Raw genomic sequence first — 17,988 nt, forward strand, 5'->3', positions numbered from 1 at the left:
TCTCTTTCTCTTTTTCTCTCTTTTCTTTCTCTCCTTCCTTCTTTCTCTCTCTTTTCTTTTCTCTATCTTTTCTTTTTCTTCTTTCTTTCCTTCCTTCCTTTTTTTTTTTTTTTTTTTGAGATGGAGTCTTGCTCAAGTGCCCAGGCTAGAGTGCAGTGGTGCCATCTCGGCTCACTGCAAGCTCCGCCTCCCGGGTTCATGCCATTCTCCTGCCTCAGCCTCCCGAGTAGCTGGGACTGCAGGCGCCTGCCACCACGCCCAGCTAATTTTTTTTTTTTTTGTATTTTTAGTAGAGATGGGGTTTCACCATGTTAGCCAGGATGGTCTCGATCTCCTGACCTCGTGAGCTATCCACCTCGGCCTCCCAAAGTGTTGGGGTTACAGGTGTGAGCCACCGTGCCCAGGCTTCCTTTCTTTTTTTCTCTTTCTCTCTCTTTTCTTTCTCTCTTTCTCTCCTTCCTTCCTTTCTTCTCTCTTTCTTTTCTTTTTCTTTCTTTCTTTCTTTCTTCCTTCCTTCCTTCTTTCCTTCCTTCCTTCCTTCCTTCCTTCTTTCCTTCCTTCCTTCCTTCCTTCCTTCTTTCCTTCCTTCCTTCCTTCCTTCCTTCTTTCCTTCCTTCCTTCCTTCCTTCCTTCTTTCCTTCCTTCCTTCCTTCTTTCCTTCCTTCCTTCCTTCTTTCCTTCCTTCCTTCCTTCTTTCCTTCCTTCCTTCCTTCCTTTCTTTCTTTTCCTCTCTTTTCTTTCTCTTCTTCCTTTCCTTCCTTTCTTTTCTTTTTTTCTTTCTCTCTTTCTCCCTTCCTTCTTTCCTTCCTTCCTCCCTCCCTTCTTCCTTCCTTTCTCTTTCTTTCTTTCTTTCTTTCCTTCCTTCCTTCCCTCTTCTTCTTCTTCTTTCTTTCTTTCTCTCTCTCTCCTTTCTCTCTCCTTCCTTCCTTTCTTTTTTCTCTCTTTCTCTTTTTTCTTTCTCTCTTTCTCTCCTTCCTTCCTTCCTTCCTTTCTCTCCCAGCAGAGAGAGAGAGGTTCCAACATTTATTCCAGATCTTCCCAACTGACCAAGATAAACATCCTCAAACAAAATGAAAGTAGGGGCCAGACACTGTGGCTCACACCTGTAATTCCAGCATTTTGGGAGGCCAAGGCTGGTGGATTGCTTGAGGTCGGGAGTTTGAGACCAGCCTGACCAAATGGTCAAACCCTTTCTCTACTAAAAATACAAAAATTGCCCGGGCATGGTGGCTCATGCCTGTAATCCCAGCACTTTGGGAGGCTGAGGCAGGTGCATTACCTGAGGTCAGGAGTTCAAGACCAGCCTGGCCAACATGGCAAGACCCCAACTCTACTAAAAATACAAAAATTAGCTGGGTGTGGTGGCAGGCACCTCTAATCTCAGCTACTTGGGAGGCTGAGGCATGAGAATCGCTTGAACCCTGGAGGTAGAGGTTGCAGTGAGCCAAGATCGCACCACTGCACTACTCCAGCCTGGGGGACAGAGCAAGACTCTGTCTTTAAAAAAAAAATTAGCCAGGCATGGTGGCAGGCACTTGTAATCCCAGCTACTCAGGAGGCTGAGGCAGGAGAATAGCTTGAACCCGGGAGGCGGAGGTTACAGTGAGCCGAGATCACGCCACTGCATTCCAGCCTGCATGACAGAGTGAGACCCTGTCTCAAAAAAACAAAAACAAAAGTAGGGATTATTAAAAGTGGAAGTTACCTCCTTCATTCCATCTTGGCTCTCACGTGGATTTCCAGGTAGTGTACTTTTAAAGGCACTTCTTTTGTTTCATTTAATGAGATGGCAAAAGAATTTTAATTTCAAATGAAGAGAGAAGATCATTTTGGTGTCCCTTTGCCCTTCTGCAAATTGATAATGTTGCATAAATAGTTTACTGGAACTGAATGACTACCTATTGTTCCACTTATATTTCAGAGTTTATTAAATTTTAGGAAACTTTTGATTAAATTATAGATCACCAACAGGCTCCATTGATTCCAAAGCCTGTGCTCTTTCAGCATGCTGCATTTGATTGTCTTTACAGTATCTGCGAAGTGCTTCGGGCTTGGGTCACATTTCTTCTTATCAGGAAACATTCTCTTTCTATTTTCATGTGACAGTTATGAAATGCCTACTGTGGCAAACAAAACAGTCACTGTCCATGAAATTTGTTATAGCTTATTTGTCTGGCTTCACTTCTGCCATGTTGTTCTCTGATATATATACATTTATATGTAAAGTTTTTGTATTGTTTATATATATAAAATGTTTATATATATAAACATTTTCTTCATTTGTTGATGTTTTGTCCCCCTTCTTGTCTAAATTTAAGAAACTGCTTGAGATAACTGTGGATTCCCATGAAGTTGTAAGAAATAATACAGAGAGATCTTGTATACCAGTCACTTGGTATCCCTTAATGGTAACTAATGTCCTACAAAACTATAGTGCAATATCACAGTGAGGAAATTAACACTGACATAATCCAGGGATATTATTCAGATTTTCTGTTTTTATGTGTACACTGTTCTCCCCCAACCACAGGAGTTTAGTTCTACTCAGCTTTACCACCTGAGTAGATGCGTGTGATCACTGCCACAGTCAAAATAACAGTTTCGTCACAAGGATTGACCCTGCCCCCCTTTTATATTCCCTGTCATCCCTCCTCATCTTTACTAGCTCCTGGTAACCACTAATCTCTTCTTGTCTCTTTAATAATGTCATTTCAATAGTGCTGCATAGATGGACTCATGCAGTATGTAACATTTCAGATGGGCTTTTCACTCAGTGTCATTCCCTTGAGATCCAGCCAAATTGTGGCATGCATCAGGAGCTCATTTCTTTCGCTGTTGCTGAGTAGTATTCCATGGTATGGATGTAGCACAGGTTGTTTAAACCTTTGATTAAACACTGAAGCATATTTGGTTGTTTCCACATTTTGGGTGTTATGAATAAAAACGCTGTGATCTTTTATGTACAGGTATTTTTGTGATAATTTGTTTTCATTTCTCTAGTACAAACGCCAAATAGAGTAATTGCTGGGTCAATGGTAAGTACACATTTAGTTTTATGAGAAACTGCCACATTCTTTTCCAGAATTGTGATATTTTACATTCCCACTAGCGACGTGTGAGTAATCAGTTCACCCGCATCACTGACATGTGACCTTACTACAATCTTTTATTTTAATTATTCTGATGTCAAAATTATTTGAATAGATTTGTATGGCTCTATTTTGGGGTTCTCTATTTTGTTTCATTGACCTATGTGTCTACTTCTCCTCTAATACCACACTGTCTTGAAACTGTAGCTATGTAGTAATCCTTAACATTTCTTAGATTGATTCTTCTCAGTAAATTCTTCTTTTTCAAATTTTGCGAGTTGTCTTTTTTAGCTGTTTAGATCCTGTGTCTTTCCTTGTAAAACTTAGAATAAACTTGTCTGTCCTTTAAACCAACAAAGATAAAAAAAGACAAAGAAGGACATTACATAATGGTAAAGGGATCAATTCAACAAGAAGAATGAATAATCCTAAATATATATGCACCCAATATAGGAGCACCTAAAATCATTAGACAAGTTCTTAGAGACATACAAAGAGACTTAGACTTCTACACAATAATTGTATAGTATAAACACCTCTATGCAAATAAACTAGCAAATCTAGAAAAAATTGATAAATTCCTGGACACATACACCATCCCAAGACTAAACCAGAAAGAAGTCAAATTCCTCAATAGGCCAATAGCAAGTTCTACAATTGAGGCAGTAATAAATAGCCTACCAACCAAAAAACAAACAAACACACAAACAAAAAACCAGGACCAGACAGATTTACAGTTAAATTCTACCAGCGTTTCAAAGAGAAGCTGGTACCATTCCTTCTGAAACTATTCCAAACAACTGAAAAGGAGGAACTTCTGCCTAACTCATTTTATGAGGCTAGCATCAACCTGATACCAAAACCTGGTGGAGATACAACAAAAGAAGGAAACTTCAGGCCAGAATCTCAGATGAACATTGATGTGAAAATCTTCAATAAAATACTGGCAAACCAAATCCAGCAGCACATTAAAAAGCTTACCTACCATGATCAAGTTAGCTTCATCACCGGGATGCAAGACTGGATCAACATATGCAAATCAATAAATGTAATTCATCACATATCCATCTGACAAAGGTCTAATATCCAGAATCTGCAAGGAATTTAAACAAAATTACAAGAAAAAAAAAAACAACCCCATTAAAAAGTGGGCAAAGGACATGAATAGAAAAATTCTCAAAGGAAGACATTTATGCAGCCAACAAACATATGAAAAAAAGCACATCACTGATCATTAGAGAAATGCAAATCTAAACCACAATGAGATACCATCTCATGCCAGTCAGAGTGGCGATTATTAAAAAGTCAAGAGGCAACGGATGCTAGTGAGGCTGTAGAGGAATAGGAACTCTTTTACACTATTGGTGGGAATGTAAATTAGTTCAACCATTGTGGAAGACAGCATGCTGCTTTCTTAAGGATCTAAAACCAGAAATACCATTTGACCCAGCAATACTATTACTAGATATATAGCCAAAGGAATATAAATCATTCTGTTATAAAGATACATGCACACTTATCTTCTTTGCAGCACTATTCACACTAGCAAGGACATGTAATCAATCCAATCACTATAACCAATCACATTAACACAGTAAAGAAAATATTATATAATCATATCATTTTACTAGAAAAAGAACCTTGTTAAATTTTGATAGGAATTGCATTACACATCAGGATTGATTTGGGAAGTAGTAACATCCCAAGTAGTAAAATCCCAAAATGTTTGTGTTATTAAATCCACAAACATTATATGTCTTTCCATTTATTTAGATATTCATTAGTTTCTTTAATCAGCATTTTGTAATTTTAAGAATACAGATCCTATACACATGTTCTAAGTACTTCATTTTCTTTGGTGTGATTGTAAATTGTTTTGTGTTTCAGATTGTGAATTCTACAAGTTCATTGTTAGCATATAGAAATAAAATTGATTTTTTTTTTTTGAGATGGAATCTCGCTCTTTTTCTCAGGCTGGAGTGCAGTGGTGCTATCTTGGCTCATTGCAAGCTCCACCTCCTGGGTTCACGCAATTCTCCTGCCTCAGCCTCCTGAGTAGCTGGGACTACAGGTGCCCGCCACCACACCCAGCTAGTTTTTTATGTTTTTTTTAGGAGAGACGGGGCTTCACTGTGTTAGCCAGGATGGTCTCAATCTCCTGACCTTGTGATCCACCCGCCTAGGCCTCCCAAAGTGCTGGGATTACAGGCATGAGATGAAATTGATTTTTGTGTATTTATCTTATATCCTGCAATCTTGCTGAAATCACCTGTTATTTCTAGGAGATTTTTAGTTGTTTTTAGTATATTCCTTTGTAATCTTTGTGATTTTCTCATGTACAAATTACAACAGTTTTATTTTTTTCTTTCCAATTTTTATGCCTGTTATTTCTTTTTCTTGCCTTATTGCATTGTCTAGAACTTCTGATACTTATCATGAATAAAAGCGGTGACACTCCTGTTTCTAATCTTAGGGGAAATCGTTTTCTTGTTCTTGATGTTAGGAGAAATCTTTCAGTCTTTTACCACTGACCATTGTTTACTGTTGGACTTTTATAGATGCTCTTTATCAGGTTGACTTCTGCTCCATTTGTAGTTTTCTAAGTTTTTTTTTCTTTAATCATGAACAGATGTTGGATTTTGTCAAGTGCTTTTTCTGTGTAAAATGATAAGATTATATATTTTTTTCTTTACTGTGTTTACTGTGATGTGGTTATAGTGGTTGATTTTTTGAATGTTGAATTAGGCCTGTACACTTGAAATAAATTTCAGTTGGTCATGGGAAATATATAATTCCTTTTATATTTGCTGGGTTTGATTTGATAATGTTTTGCCAATAACTTTTCTGCCTATGTTCATGAGAGATATTAGTGTGTAGTTTTCTTTTTTTTGTACTATTTTCGACTAATTTTGTTGTCAGAGTAATACTGACGTCAATGAGTAAGTGGAGATGTGTTCTCTAGTCTTCTATTTCTTGGAAGAGATTGTGTAATGTGGGTGTTATTCTTTAAAAAGTGTTGTTAGAATTCTCCAGTGAAACCATCTGGGACTGACTATTTCATTTTTGAGAATTTCTAAATTACAAATTCAATTTATTTAATAGTTATAGGACTACTCAATTTGTTTATTTCATCCCAATTGAGTTTTGGTAGTTTGTGATTTTTTGCTTAGGAAGTTTTCCTTTTTTTTTTTTACACTGTCAAGTTTATGAGCATAAAGTTGTTTGTAGTATTCCCATAGAGTATCTTGTGTGTGTGTGTGTGCGTGTGTTTCCAGTTTAGCTAAGTTGCAATATAAAATTGTAAAGAGGAGGCCCTAGAAAGATTTAATCTGAGGAAGTGACATTTGAGGACAAATTTGAAGAGTAAAGAGGAATTACCAAGTGGGGAGAAACTGGAATGTTCTTGGCAGAGGGAATGTTAGGTGCAAGAGTCACATACTGGATATGCATACCGGAAGGAGCACAGCACGTTTTGGGAGACAGAAGATGGTGGCTTTGGCTGAAGAGCAAAGGTGAGCTGAGCCTGGAGAGCAGGGCTGGCTATCAGGGGCAGAGTCTCATAAATCACTATAAATTTCTACTTAAAACAAAACCCTGAAAACAATAGGAAAACACTGACAGATTTTAGGAGGAAGGTCAGTAAGACTTGCTTTTAAAAGCTCACTATATTTGTAGTGTGGGTGGGATAAAAGGATGCAGAAAAGCCTGCTAGAAGGCCCTGTGGAGTCCAGTTGGTGCGCATTACTGACTTTGGTGTGTCTGCCCAATACTCAATGTGAACTCTGCTGCCAGCATCACAATCCTTTGTTTGTGGTTCCAGTCATCTGCGTGACTAGAGGACAGAGCACATGAGAGATTGGAAAAGAGTGAGACTGAGAGCTGGGGCCCCTGGGTGGGCAGGTGGGCAGGTGGCCATACCATGTCAATCATTGGGAGCTTCACAAATCGACAGGGACAGGTATTCAGTGAGAGCGAATCTTAATCCCATCTACATATAGAAAGCATGCCAGCAGGAGCAATGAGTATTAATGGGGGCCAGTGAAAAGAGATGGGCAGAAAGGAGTGGTGGGGGGGTCTGACAGTGAACTTTGCAGGAGGATAACTGCACTGAATGTGAACATCTTTCAGACATCAGCAGGGTGAACTGGAGGAGCAGGCAGGATGGAGAACTGTCTCAGGCAGAATGAATAAGTCTTGGCCATGAGTTGGTTATGCAGGTGAGAGGAGCAAAGACCATGAGGTCTTCCTGTCTAGTTGGGAGAGATACTCTTCATCAGGGTAGAAACAGGAGAAAGGGGAGTGCTTGGCCCTGGCTGGGCCTGGAGCAGGGTGCTCATTCCTTTATTCATTGAAGAAATGCACATTAATGCCTGCTGGGTACCAGGCTGCACCTGAATGATAAGCCTAAGGGATTGAATTAGGTAGTCTTGGTCATTGCCCACATGAAAGTTAAAGTCTCATGCAGTGCTTCTTTTTGGGCATATAAGTTTGTCACATATGAAGTCGCAGAACAAAACAAAATGCAATAAAATCCGATGTCATTCTTACTGAAACTACTGTAAGGGTTTAGAGTAGAGGATACATGATGTTTCCATTATCAGAAAAACAGAGTTTTATCTTTTATTTGCATTTCTTTTTCAAATGAGAGAAATGTGGTAAGGAGATAGTCATTTTGGTGGCCAAAATGAAGGTGTCTTTGGGCAGCTGGAAATTCAAACTGGAATCTTGAGGATATTGATGAATGAAGAGGTGCCAAATTTGTGGGAATGAAAAAACAATCTAGGGAGTACATTTTGAAAATTAGTTTGAAATTCTTTGTATTATGTGCCAATTAATTTTTTAGAGTTGTTTTGGTATCTAAAGAACAACCGCTGTTATGGATAAAGAAATTCATTTTAGGTATTAAAAATGTCAACCTTAAAACTTTGTATATAGTTAACACTTGAAGAAGTGGAATTGCTTTCTTTCATTAGTTTTAAGACTCTTGCTTTCCAAACATTTTCATTAAAATTAAGATTTCAGCAATGAATATTTGTTGAAATAAGGGATGAAGGAAATGATGAACTTATCATTTATTCTTTACAACTGCACTTATGTACCACAAAGGTCTGTCTACCTAAGGGAAAAAACTGGGGCACAAAATGTAATGTATAGAGTTGACCTTAGCCAAAGTGAGGATAGCTGCCAGGGACACACTTTCAGGTTGCCTTGGGGAATGCTTCTTTTGCCTTTGTTACAAGCAGGTTTTTAAAGACAAACAGGAACAAGGAGTGGGCTGATCCAAAGTTGTTTGACAGGCATTCTCATTGGTTTACAGAATAACACTGGTTAGTGGTTGGCAGTACCCTGTTGAACCATAAGGTGTATGGCATTTTACAGCTACTTGGAGTCAGTTAGTCTGGAGCCTGCCTAGCAAGTGGCTTTAAGGGGTCATTATTTTAGTTAAAAGTGGAGTGAGAGATGTCTGCTGTCACATTTTAAATGCCTCTCTGGGCCTGATAATTTAAAGAGGTTCACATTCCTCACATAAAAAATTTATTTTCTGTCTTAGGTCTATGATAAACATCAACTGGCATAGTGCACATTCACTCTATACAAATGTATATAACAATGCCATATTCTGTGCGACATAAATGTATGTTCCTCTCCTCAGAGCTGTTTCTTGCAAATGATAAATATTTTGAAATCCCCTCTCTTAATTTATTTAGACATAAAAATCACAGGAAAAATGTCAATGATGTTATCTTCTAAATGTCTAACTTTAAAAATTATGGCTCTCTCAAGGGTACAGGCCTCAATTAAAATGTCATTAACAATTCAACTTGGGAGTTTATTAGGTTTAGGGTGTGGTGGTAGGCAGGTAGGGAGAAAGATAACATTTTCTGGGAGGAACCCCCTAAATCTGTCCAGAAACAGTTATAGAACTTTTATCTCTTTTTAGGCTATTAAGTTGAAGAATTAATTATGATGAAAACAATTTTTAATTAATTAATTAATTAATTTTATTTATTTATTTTTTTCTGAGACAGTTTTGCTCTCTTGCCCAGGCTGGGGTGCAGTGGCAGGATCTCGACTCACTGCAACCTCCGCCTTCAGGGTTCAAGTGATTCTCCTGCCTCAGCCTCCTGAGTAGCTGGGATTACAGGTGCGCACCACCATGCCCAGCTAATTTTTGTCTTTTTTTTTTTAGTAGAGACAGGGTCTCACCATGTTGACCAGGCTGATCTCAAACTCCTGACCTCAAGTGATCCACTCACCTCGGCATCCCAAAGTGCTGGGATTACAGGCGTGAGCCACTGCACCTGGCCACATTTTTAATTTATTTTTAAATGTACAAAAATTGTATATATTTATGGCATATAACATGATGTTTCAATATATGTTTACATTGTAGAATGACTACATCAAGCCAATTAACATGCATTATCTCACATACTTATCTTTTTTTGTGATGAGAACACTTAAAGTATACTCTCTTAGCAATTTTCAAGAACATATGTTGTTATTAACCATAGTCACCATGTTGTACAATTGATCTCCTGAACTTATTCTACCTGGTTAACCAAAATTTTATATCCTTTGATCAACATCTCCCCAATCTCTCCAACCCTATTATGTTTATTTCAATTCAATGTTTTAAACCTGAGACTTCCAAGACCTTCACTGTATTTGCCTTTCATGCTCAGATTTCTGCAGTTCTAATTTTGCTACGTAATATTGCTTTGAGTCTCAGCAGCTGCATGCTTGACTTAACACTGTCTTTTAATTTTCCTTGCAGGTTTTAAAGAGCAGAGTAGAAAATATTATCTTTACTTGATTTATTAGGTGTCAACATAGGAAATACCAGATGGTTTTGTCTGGTATTTCTGCCATGTATTTAGAAAAATACTTGTTTGAAATTGCTAGGCAAAATGCCTATTTTTATTGTCTATGTCTTTTATCTCTCTTATATTAAGATGTTAAGATTGTCATATAAATATTATGTATTGATGTTGATGAGCTGTGAGTTCCTAAAGAGTTAGAGATTATTCACTCATCAACTTAGACTCCCGTTTCAGAACCCAACTATCACAACCAAGTAATTTCCACCATTTTGAAAGGTCAAGTGGGACTTAAATAGACCAATTTACCTAAACCGTATGCCAAAAGGAATTTAGGGTGTTGAAAGAGTATTTTCTAATATGTCCTTTTTTACTTTAATTTCTTTGATTCTTATTCTCGGTGTATAATTTAAAAACTAGTTTGTTTGAATTCACTGTTAATCTCTACTCTTCCCTAACAAACTCTTTTTTGAAAATAAAAAATTTTGGAGCTTTAAGTCCTAAAATAATTATCCAAATAAGAAACGTAAAAAGGTGCTATGCTATTGATCTTTCAAAGCTCCACATTATACTGATAGTGAGGTTTCATGTAATGACAGGAATTAACAGCCCTTTGCCGATAAGGTGAGAACATCATTCCTCAGCTTGAAAGATACACTCTAAGTCAATGATGTCTAGAGTTAACCATAAAACATCTATTCAAGATGTTTATTAACATAAAATGGAATATTCTTTTGCAGATATGTTACTCAAAATTCAAGCAAACCTTCTCATATCCCTTCTTTTGTTTTTTCCTTTATATGTAATATATATAAAATATATCATACATCATATATATCATATATATATAAAATATATATTATTTGAGACAGAGTCTTGCTGTGTCACCCAGGCTGGAGTGCAGTGGCACGACCTTGGCTCACCGTAACCTCCACCTCCTGGGTTCAAGCGATTCTCCTGCCTCAGCCACCTGAGCAGCTGGGACTATAGGTGCCCGCCACTATGCCCAGCTAATTTTTGTATTTTTATTAGAGACAGGGTTTCGCCATGTTGGCCAGGCTGGTCTCAAACTCCTGACCTCAAGTGATCTGCCCACCTCAGCCTCCCAAAGTGCTGGGATTACAGGTGTGAGCTACCATACCTGGCCTGTTTTTTCCTTTGTTTATATTCCTCCCTCACTTTGTTCTTCCCTCCGTCATGTTTCCTCCTTTTCTGAGAACAAATCACCAAGAAATGGCAAGAATATGGTTAGTTTTATAAGAAACTAAAATATAGGGTGTGCAAATCTTTTACTTTGTTCTACTTTTCTGAAACCAAAATCCACCAAATGAGCACACTTGAGTTACATTTTGGAAGCCCATAGCCTTAAACTGCTTGATAGAAATGAGGGAAGACGGAGGAAAATACGTTACTTATCTGTATTCTTCAGAATGCTAGTGAGTATGTTTTACAGTCTCAAGTAAGGTCACTACAGGGTTTTCCTTTTCCTCTTAGATTTGATCTTGGATTTGGTTCTAAAGCAACTGTTTCTAGAAGTCATGCTCATCCACAGATAACTACTGAGCACCTACCATGTGACAGGCACTGTTGCCAGAACAAAGCAGACAAACAGAATTTAGACTCTTACTCAAGGTGACAAATTGCTCTAAAAATGGCCACAGGGCACCTGGGGTTTGTAGTGAACAGAGAAGAACAGATTGTTGAAACCCTCCTGGGATCCCATGTGATATGGTTTGGCTGTGTCCCCACCCAAATCTCATCTTGAATTGTAGCTCCCATAATTCCCACACATCATGGGAGGGACCTAGTGGGAGGTAATTAAATTATGGGGATGGGTCTTTCCCAAGCTGTTCTCATGGTAGTGGACAAGTCTCTTGAGATCTGATGATTTTATAAAGGGGAGTTTCCCTACACACGCTCTCTTGCCTGCTGCCATGTAAGACGTGTCTTTGCTTCTCCTTTGCCTTCTGCCATAATTGTGAGGCCTCCCCAGCTATGTGGAAATGTGAGTCCATTAAACCTCTTTCCTTTATAAATTACCCAGTCTCAGGTATGACTTTATTAGCAGGGTGAGAACAGACTAATACAGTAAATTGGTACTGGTAGAGTGGGGCGCTGTTGTAAAGATACCTGAAACTGTGGAAGCGACTTTGGAACTGGGTAACAGGCAGAGATTGGAACAGTTTGAGGGGCTCAGAAGAAGAGAGGAAGATGTAGGAAAGTTTGGAACTTCCTAGAGACTTGTTAAATGGCTTTGACCAAAATGCTGATAGTGATATGGAAAATAAAGTCCAGGCTGATGTGGTCTCAGATGGAGATGAGGAACTTGTTGGGAACTGGAATTAAGGTGACCCTTGCTATGTTTTAGCAAAGAGTCTGGGGGCATTTTGCCCTTGTCCTAGAGATTTGTGGAACTTTGAGCTAGAGAGAGATGATTTAGGGCATCTGGCAGAAGAAATTTCTAAGCAGCAAAGTGCTCTTGGGTCCTGTTAAAAGCATTTGGTTTTATGTATTCACAAAGATATGCTTTGGGATAGGAACTTATGTTTAAAAGGGAAGTACAACATAAAAGTTTGGAAAATTTGGAGCCTGATGATGTGACAGAAAAGAGAAACCCATTTTCTGAGGATAAATTCAAGCTGGCTGCAGAAATTTGCATAAGTAATGAGGAGTCCAGTGTTAATTGCCAAGACAGTGGGGAAAATATCTTCAGAACATGTCTGAGGTCTCCACAGCAGCCCCTCCCATCACAGGCCTTGGAGGCCTAGAAGGAAAAAAAATGGTTCCGGGCCCCTTGCTGTGTGCAGTCTCAGGACTTGATGCCCTGTGTTCCAGCCATGGCTAAAAGGGGCCAAAGTAGAGCTCAGGTCATTGCTTCAGAGGGTGCAAGCCCCAAGCTTTGATGGCTTACACATGGTGTTGGGCATGTGAGTGCACAGAAGTTAAGAATTGAGGTTTGGGAACCTCTGCCTAGATTTCAGAGGATGTATGAAAATGCCTGGGTGTCCAGGCATAGGTGTGCTGCAGGGCAGAGCCCTAATGGAGAACCTCTGCTAGGGCAGTGCAAAAGGGAATGTGGAGTGGGAACCCCCACACAGAGTCCTAGTGGAGCTGTGAGAAGAGGACCATCATCCTCCAGACCCCAAAATGGTAGTTCCATGGATAGCTTGCACTATGTGCCTGGAAAAGCTGCAGACACTCAACGCCAGTTCCTGAAAGCAACCAGGAGGGGGCTGTACCCTGCAAAGCCACAGGGGTGGAGCTGCCTAAGACCATGGAAATCCACCTCTTGCATCAGTGTGACCTGGATGTGAGACATGGAGTCAATGGAGATCATTTTGGAACTTTAAGATTTGACTACACCATTGGATTTCAGACTTGCATGAGGTCTGTAACACCTTTGTTTTGGCCAATTTCTCCCATTTAGAATGGGTGTATTTATTCAATGTCTGTACCCCCATTGTATCTAGGAAGTAACTAACTTGCTTTTGATTTTACAGGCTCTTAGGTGGAAGGGACTTGTCTTGTCTTTGATGAAACTTTGGATTGTGGACTTTTGTATTAATGCTGACATGAATAAAGACTTTGGGAGACTGTTGGGAAGGCATGATTGGTTTTGAAATGTGAGAACATGAGATTTGGGAGGGGTCAGGGGCAGAATGATGGGGTTGGCTGTGTCCCCACCTAAATCTCATCTTGAATTGTATCTCTCATAATTTCCACATGTCATGGGAGGGACTCAGTGGGAGGTAATTGAATCATGGGGGTGGGTCTTTCTTGTGCTGTTCTTGTGATAGTGAGTAAGTCTCATGAGATCTGATGATATCATAAAGGGCAGTTCTGCACATGCTTTCTTGCCTTCCACCATGTAAAACCTGACTTTGCTTCTCTTTCACCTTCCGCCATGAATGTGAGGCCTCCCCAGCCATATGGAACTGTGAGTCCATTAAACCTCTTTCCTTTAACAATTACCCAGTCTTGGGGTATGTTTTTATTAGCAGCATGAGAACAGACTAATATACAATGTCAGTGTTTATTTGTACATAAATGTTTATTGATTGTTTACTTTTCTGCCTTCTTCCATTAGAGAATTAGAGGGTTAGCCATTAGGGACAGAGATTTCATCTTAATCTTCTCTACATCCATGGCATATAGACACATCAGTGGTACATAGTAGACAGTTGGTAAACTGTTCAGAGATTACTTGGGGGTTTTCTTCCTATCACTCCAAAATAAGGCTTATAGTTTGATGACATCCAGATTATGAAAATATAGCAATGATATATTCATAGAATGAGCTAGACATAAAAATTGGTTTTGAAATCTAAAATATGTAATGAAGGAAAAAATTCAGGAAAGGTTATTTGATTATGTTGACACTTTAAAGCAGACTTTATTATTTAGAGCAGTTTTAGGTTCATGGCAAAATTGAGTGGACAGTACAGAGAGGGCCCATATGCCATCTTGCTCCTGTAAGCTACCGCCTGTCAATACCCTGAATGAGATGTTACAAGTGATGAACCTACATTGACACATATTTATTACTTAAAGTTCATAGTTATCACTTGGGTTCACTCTTGGTGTACATTCTAGGGGTTTTGACTGATGTGTAATGGCATATATTCACCGTTATACTATCATACAGAATAGTTTCCCTGCCCTAAAAGTCCTCTGTGCTCCACCTATCCTTCCCCCTTCTCTTCTAACCATTGGCAAACATTGATCTTTTTATTGTCTTCATAGTTTTGCCTTTTCCAGAATGCCATAGTGTGTCACATAGCACATAGCCTTTTCAGATTGGCTTCTTTCACTTAGTAGTGTGCATTTGAGTTTCCTCCATGTCTTTTTATGGCTTGATAGCTCATTTCTGCTTAATAGTTCCTGGTGTGGATGTACTACAGTTTATCCATTCACCTGCTGAAAGACATCTTATTTGCTCCCAAGTCTTGACAATGATGATTAAACCTTCTATAAACATCTGTGTGCAGGTTTTGTGTGAATTAAGATTTCCTCTATTTGAGTAAATGCCAAGGAGCACAGATGCTGGATTATATGGCAAGAGTATGCTTATTTTTGTAAGAAACTGCCAGACTTTCCCAAAGTGGCTCTACTGTTTTGCATTCCCACCAGCAACCAATAAGAGTCTCTGCTGCTCAGCATCCTCACCAGCATTTAGTGTTGTCAGTGTTTTGGATTTTGGCCATTCTAAATGATTGTGTAGTGGTATCTCATTGTTTTAATTTGTAACTTTCTAATGACATATGATATTAAGCGTATTTTCATATGCTTATTTCTCATCTGTATATCTTCTTTGGTGAGGTGTTAGTGGGGCTTTTACCCATTTTTTGTTTTCTTATTGTTGAGTTTTATTTTTAGGTATATTTTGGATAACTATCTTTTATCAGAAATATATTTTGCAAATATTTTCTTTCAGTCTGTCACTTGTCTTTTCATTCTCTTGACAGTGTCTTTCACATAGCGTTTTTAATTTTAGTGAAGTCTAGTTTAAGTTATGTGTTACTTAACAATGGGGGTATGTCCTGAGAAATGCATCATTAGGTGATTCTGTCATTGTGCTCTCAGGCTACAAACCTATACAGCATGTTACTGTACTGAGTACTGTAGGCAACTGGAATACAAGGGTAAGTATTTATGTATCTAAACATATGTAAAATAGAAAAGGTACAGAAAAATACCATATAAAAGGCAAAAACTGGTACACCTATATAGGGCACATACCATGAATGGAGCTTGCAGGATGGAAGTTGCTCTGGGGGAAGTCAGTGAGTGAGTGGCGAGTAAATGTGAAGGCCTAGGACATTCCTGTACACTACTGTAGACTTTATAAACACTGTAGACTTAGGCTACACTAAATTTATAAAACATTTTTGTCTTCAATAATAATTAAACTAAGCCTACTATAAAGTTTTTCATTATAAACTTTAATTTTAACTTTTTTGATTCTTTTATAATAACACTCAGCTTAAAACACAAACACATTGTAAAGCTGTACAAAGATATTTTCTCTCTTTATCTCCTTATTCTATACTTTTTTTATTCTTAAATTAAAAAATTTTTTTTTCATTTAATACTTTTTGTTAAAAATGAAGACACAAACACACACATTCGCCTAGGCCTGCACAGGATCAGGATCATCAATATTACCATCTTCCACCTCCGTATCTTGTCCCAGTAGAACATCTTTGGGGCAGTAGCACCCACAGAGCTGTCATCTCCTATGAGAGCAATACCTTCTTCTGGAACACATTTTGAAGGACCTGCCTGAGGCTAATTTACAGTTTACTCTGAAAAAATATATAAGCAGAAGGAGTAACTAAAATAATGATTAAAAGTATAATGAATATATAAATCAGTCACATAGTCATTTATTATCATTATCAAGTATTATATACTATACATAACTGTATGTGCTAGACTTTTATACCACTGGCAGCACAGTAGGTGTGTTTACATCATCATAACCACAAACATGTGAGTAATGCATTACACAACGACCTTACTTTGGTGATGACATCACTAGACAATAGGAATTTGTCAGTTCCATTGTAATCCTATGGGACCACCAGTGCACGTGTGGTCCATCGTTATGTGGTGCATGACTGTATTTCATGTGTTAAGCAATAGAATACATATGTGAAATTTAAGAGAGCAAAATTTTACTTTTAACTTTTCTTTTTTGTTTACTCTCTTAAAAGGAAAACTTTAGAGAAAATAAATTTAACGGAATCTATTTAAACAAAGAACAATTCATGAACTTGGGAGCACTCAAAACCGGCAGAGCGCAGAGTGCTGTGCTAGAGTGAGCAGCGAGCTTTCAGAGGCTGAACGTGGAAGCAAAGTTAAGACATTTCCTGATTGCCTACCATAGGGGTTTGCCTCATTTAGGCATAGCGTGATTGTAGATCCCTAGTTCCACAGCTAACCTGGTGCTTGACTGTTTGTGATCGACTGAGTCTAGGTGTTTCTTCCTTTTTTTTCCTTTTTTTAGTCAGTTAGAAAAAAATGCCCTCCAAGCCAAGTTTCAGTTTGCTTACATAGTGCTCTGGGTACAGAGGAAACCTTAGGCCAAGGGTCTCCTCTTATTTGCTTTAACAACTCTATATTCTCAAAGTAAATTTTTGGGTTTTGTATTATTCTAAGTGATCCTGCAACAGTAGACAATTGTAAACACCAGCATTGCCATGAAGAGAAATGTTTTTATAGTATTTTGCATTATTGTTTAACTTCATTCATTTTTGTTATGTTGGTTATGGCACAGATGTTTATGGACCCCCACTGTGTAGTAGTACTATGGAATCATTTCTATGTGCTTTTACTTTGATTTGAGTGTATGTAATTGTAAAATGATACTATAGATTAAAAGCAAAATTACAAAACAAAATGCCATGCTCTTTAGTACAAGCAACATAAGGCATTTAGGGTCAGTGTTTGAAATTCCCATGCAAACTATCTTGTTCCTAGTCTGGACTTATTATAAATACTTGTTTTCTAGCATCTCAGGAACAATTTATTTCTTGATGCAAAACATTTCTTCCAATTTGTATTATATTGGTGTCATCTTATAAGTACAAATGGAGTAGTTAGACTTTCATTCAAGATATGCTTCATACTCTTGGCCATGGAGGGAGGCCCGCCAAGGATCATGATTGTTCTGTCATTTATGAAGATGATAGAGCCTTTCTTGAACTGGAGGAAAAGGGTTGAAAGTCCTTACTAAAACTGTAAAGTATTGCCTGGGTCTAAGAATCTAGTAGTACTTTGAAACTTATTCAGGTAGATTATTCCAAAATGGTGATAAATGAAATTAAACTTTTCAGTATAGTAGGTTATTTTTTTCAAATCCTAGATTTTTTTAAATGAGCTTTTAGTGGCTCAATGTAATGAAAATATTGAAAGGAGTCACACCAGATTCATTAGCTTTGTAAGTCACTGCAAGATTTATTTTAGATGAAGCTTTGTGCTGCTTTAAGTATCACGTAACGTTGAACATTCTAGGAATCTGCTATCTTCTAACCTAGAATGTGAGTTAAAGAATAGTTCAGGTGAACGGCAAAGAA

The 17,988-nt window shown here is 38.2% G+C and overlaps 1 protein-coding gene across 1 annotated transcript in view; it reads left to right on the top strand.

Annotated features, from left to right (window-relative positions):
• PXDNL (peroxidasin like) overlaps positions 1-17,988 on the top strand; it is a 508,880-nt gene that overhangs the window by 73,110 nt on the left and 417,782 nt on the right. The gene's annotated exons all lie outside the window — the stretch shown is intronic.

Source organism: Gorilla gorilla, chromosome 7, assembly GCF_029281585.2.
Source record: "Gorilla gorilla gorilla isolate KB3781 chromosome 7, NHGRI_mGorGor1-v2.1_pri, whole genome shotgun sequence".
In the NCBI taxonomy this organism is placed as follows: domain Eukaryota; kingdom Metazoa; phylum Chordata; class Mammalia; order Primates; family Hominidae; genus Gorilla; species Gorilla gorilla.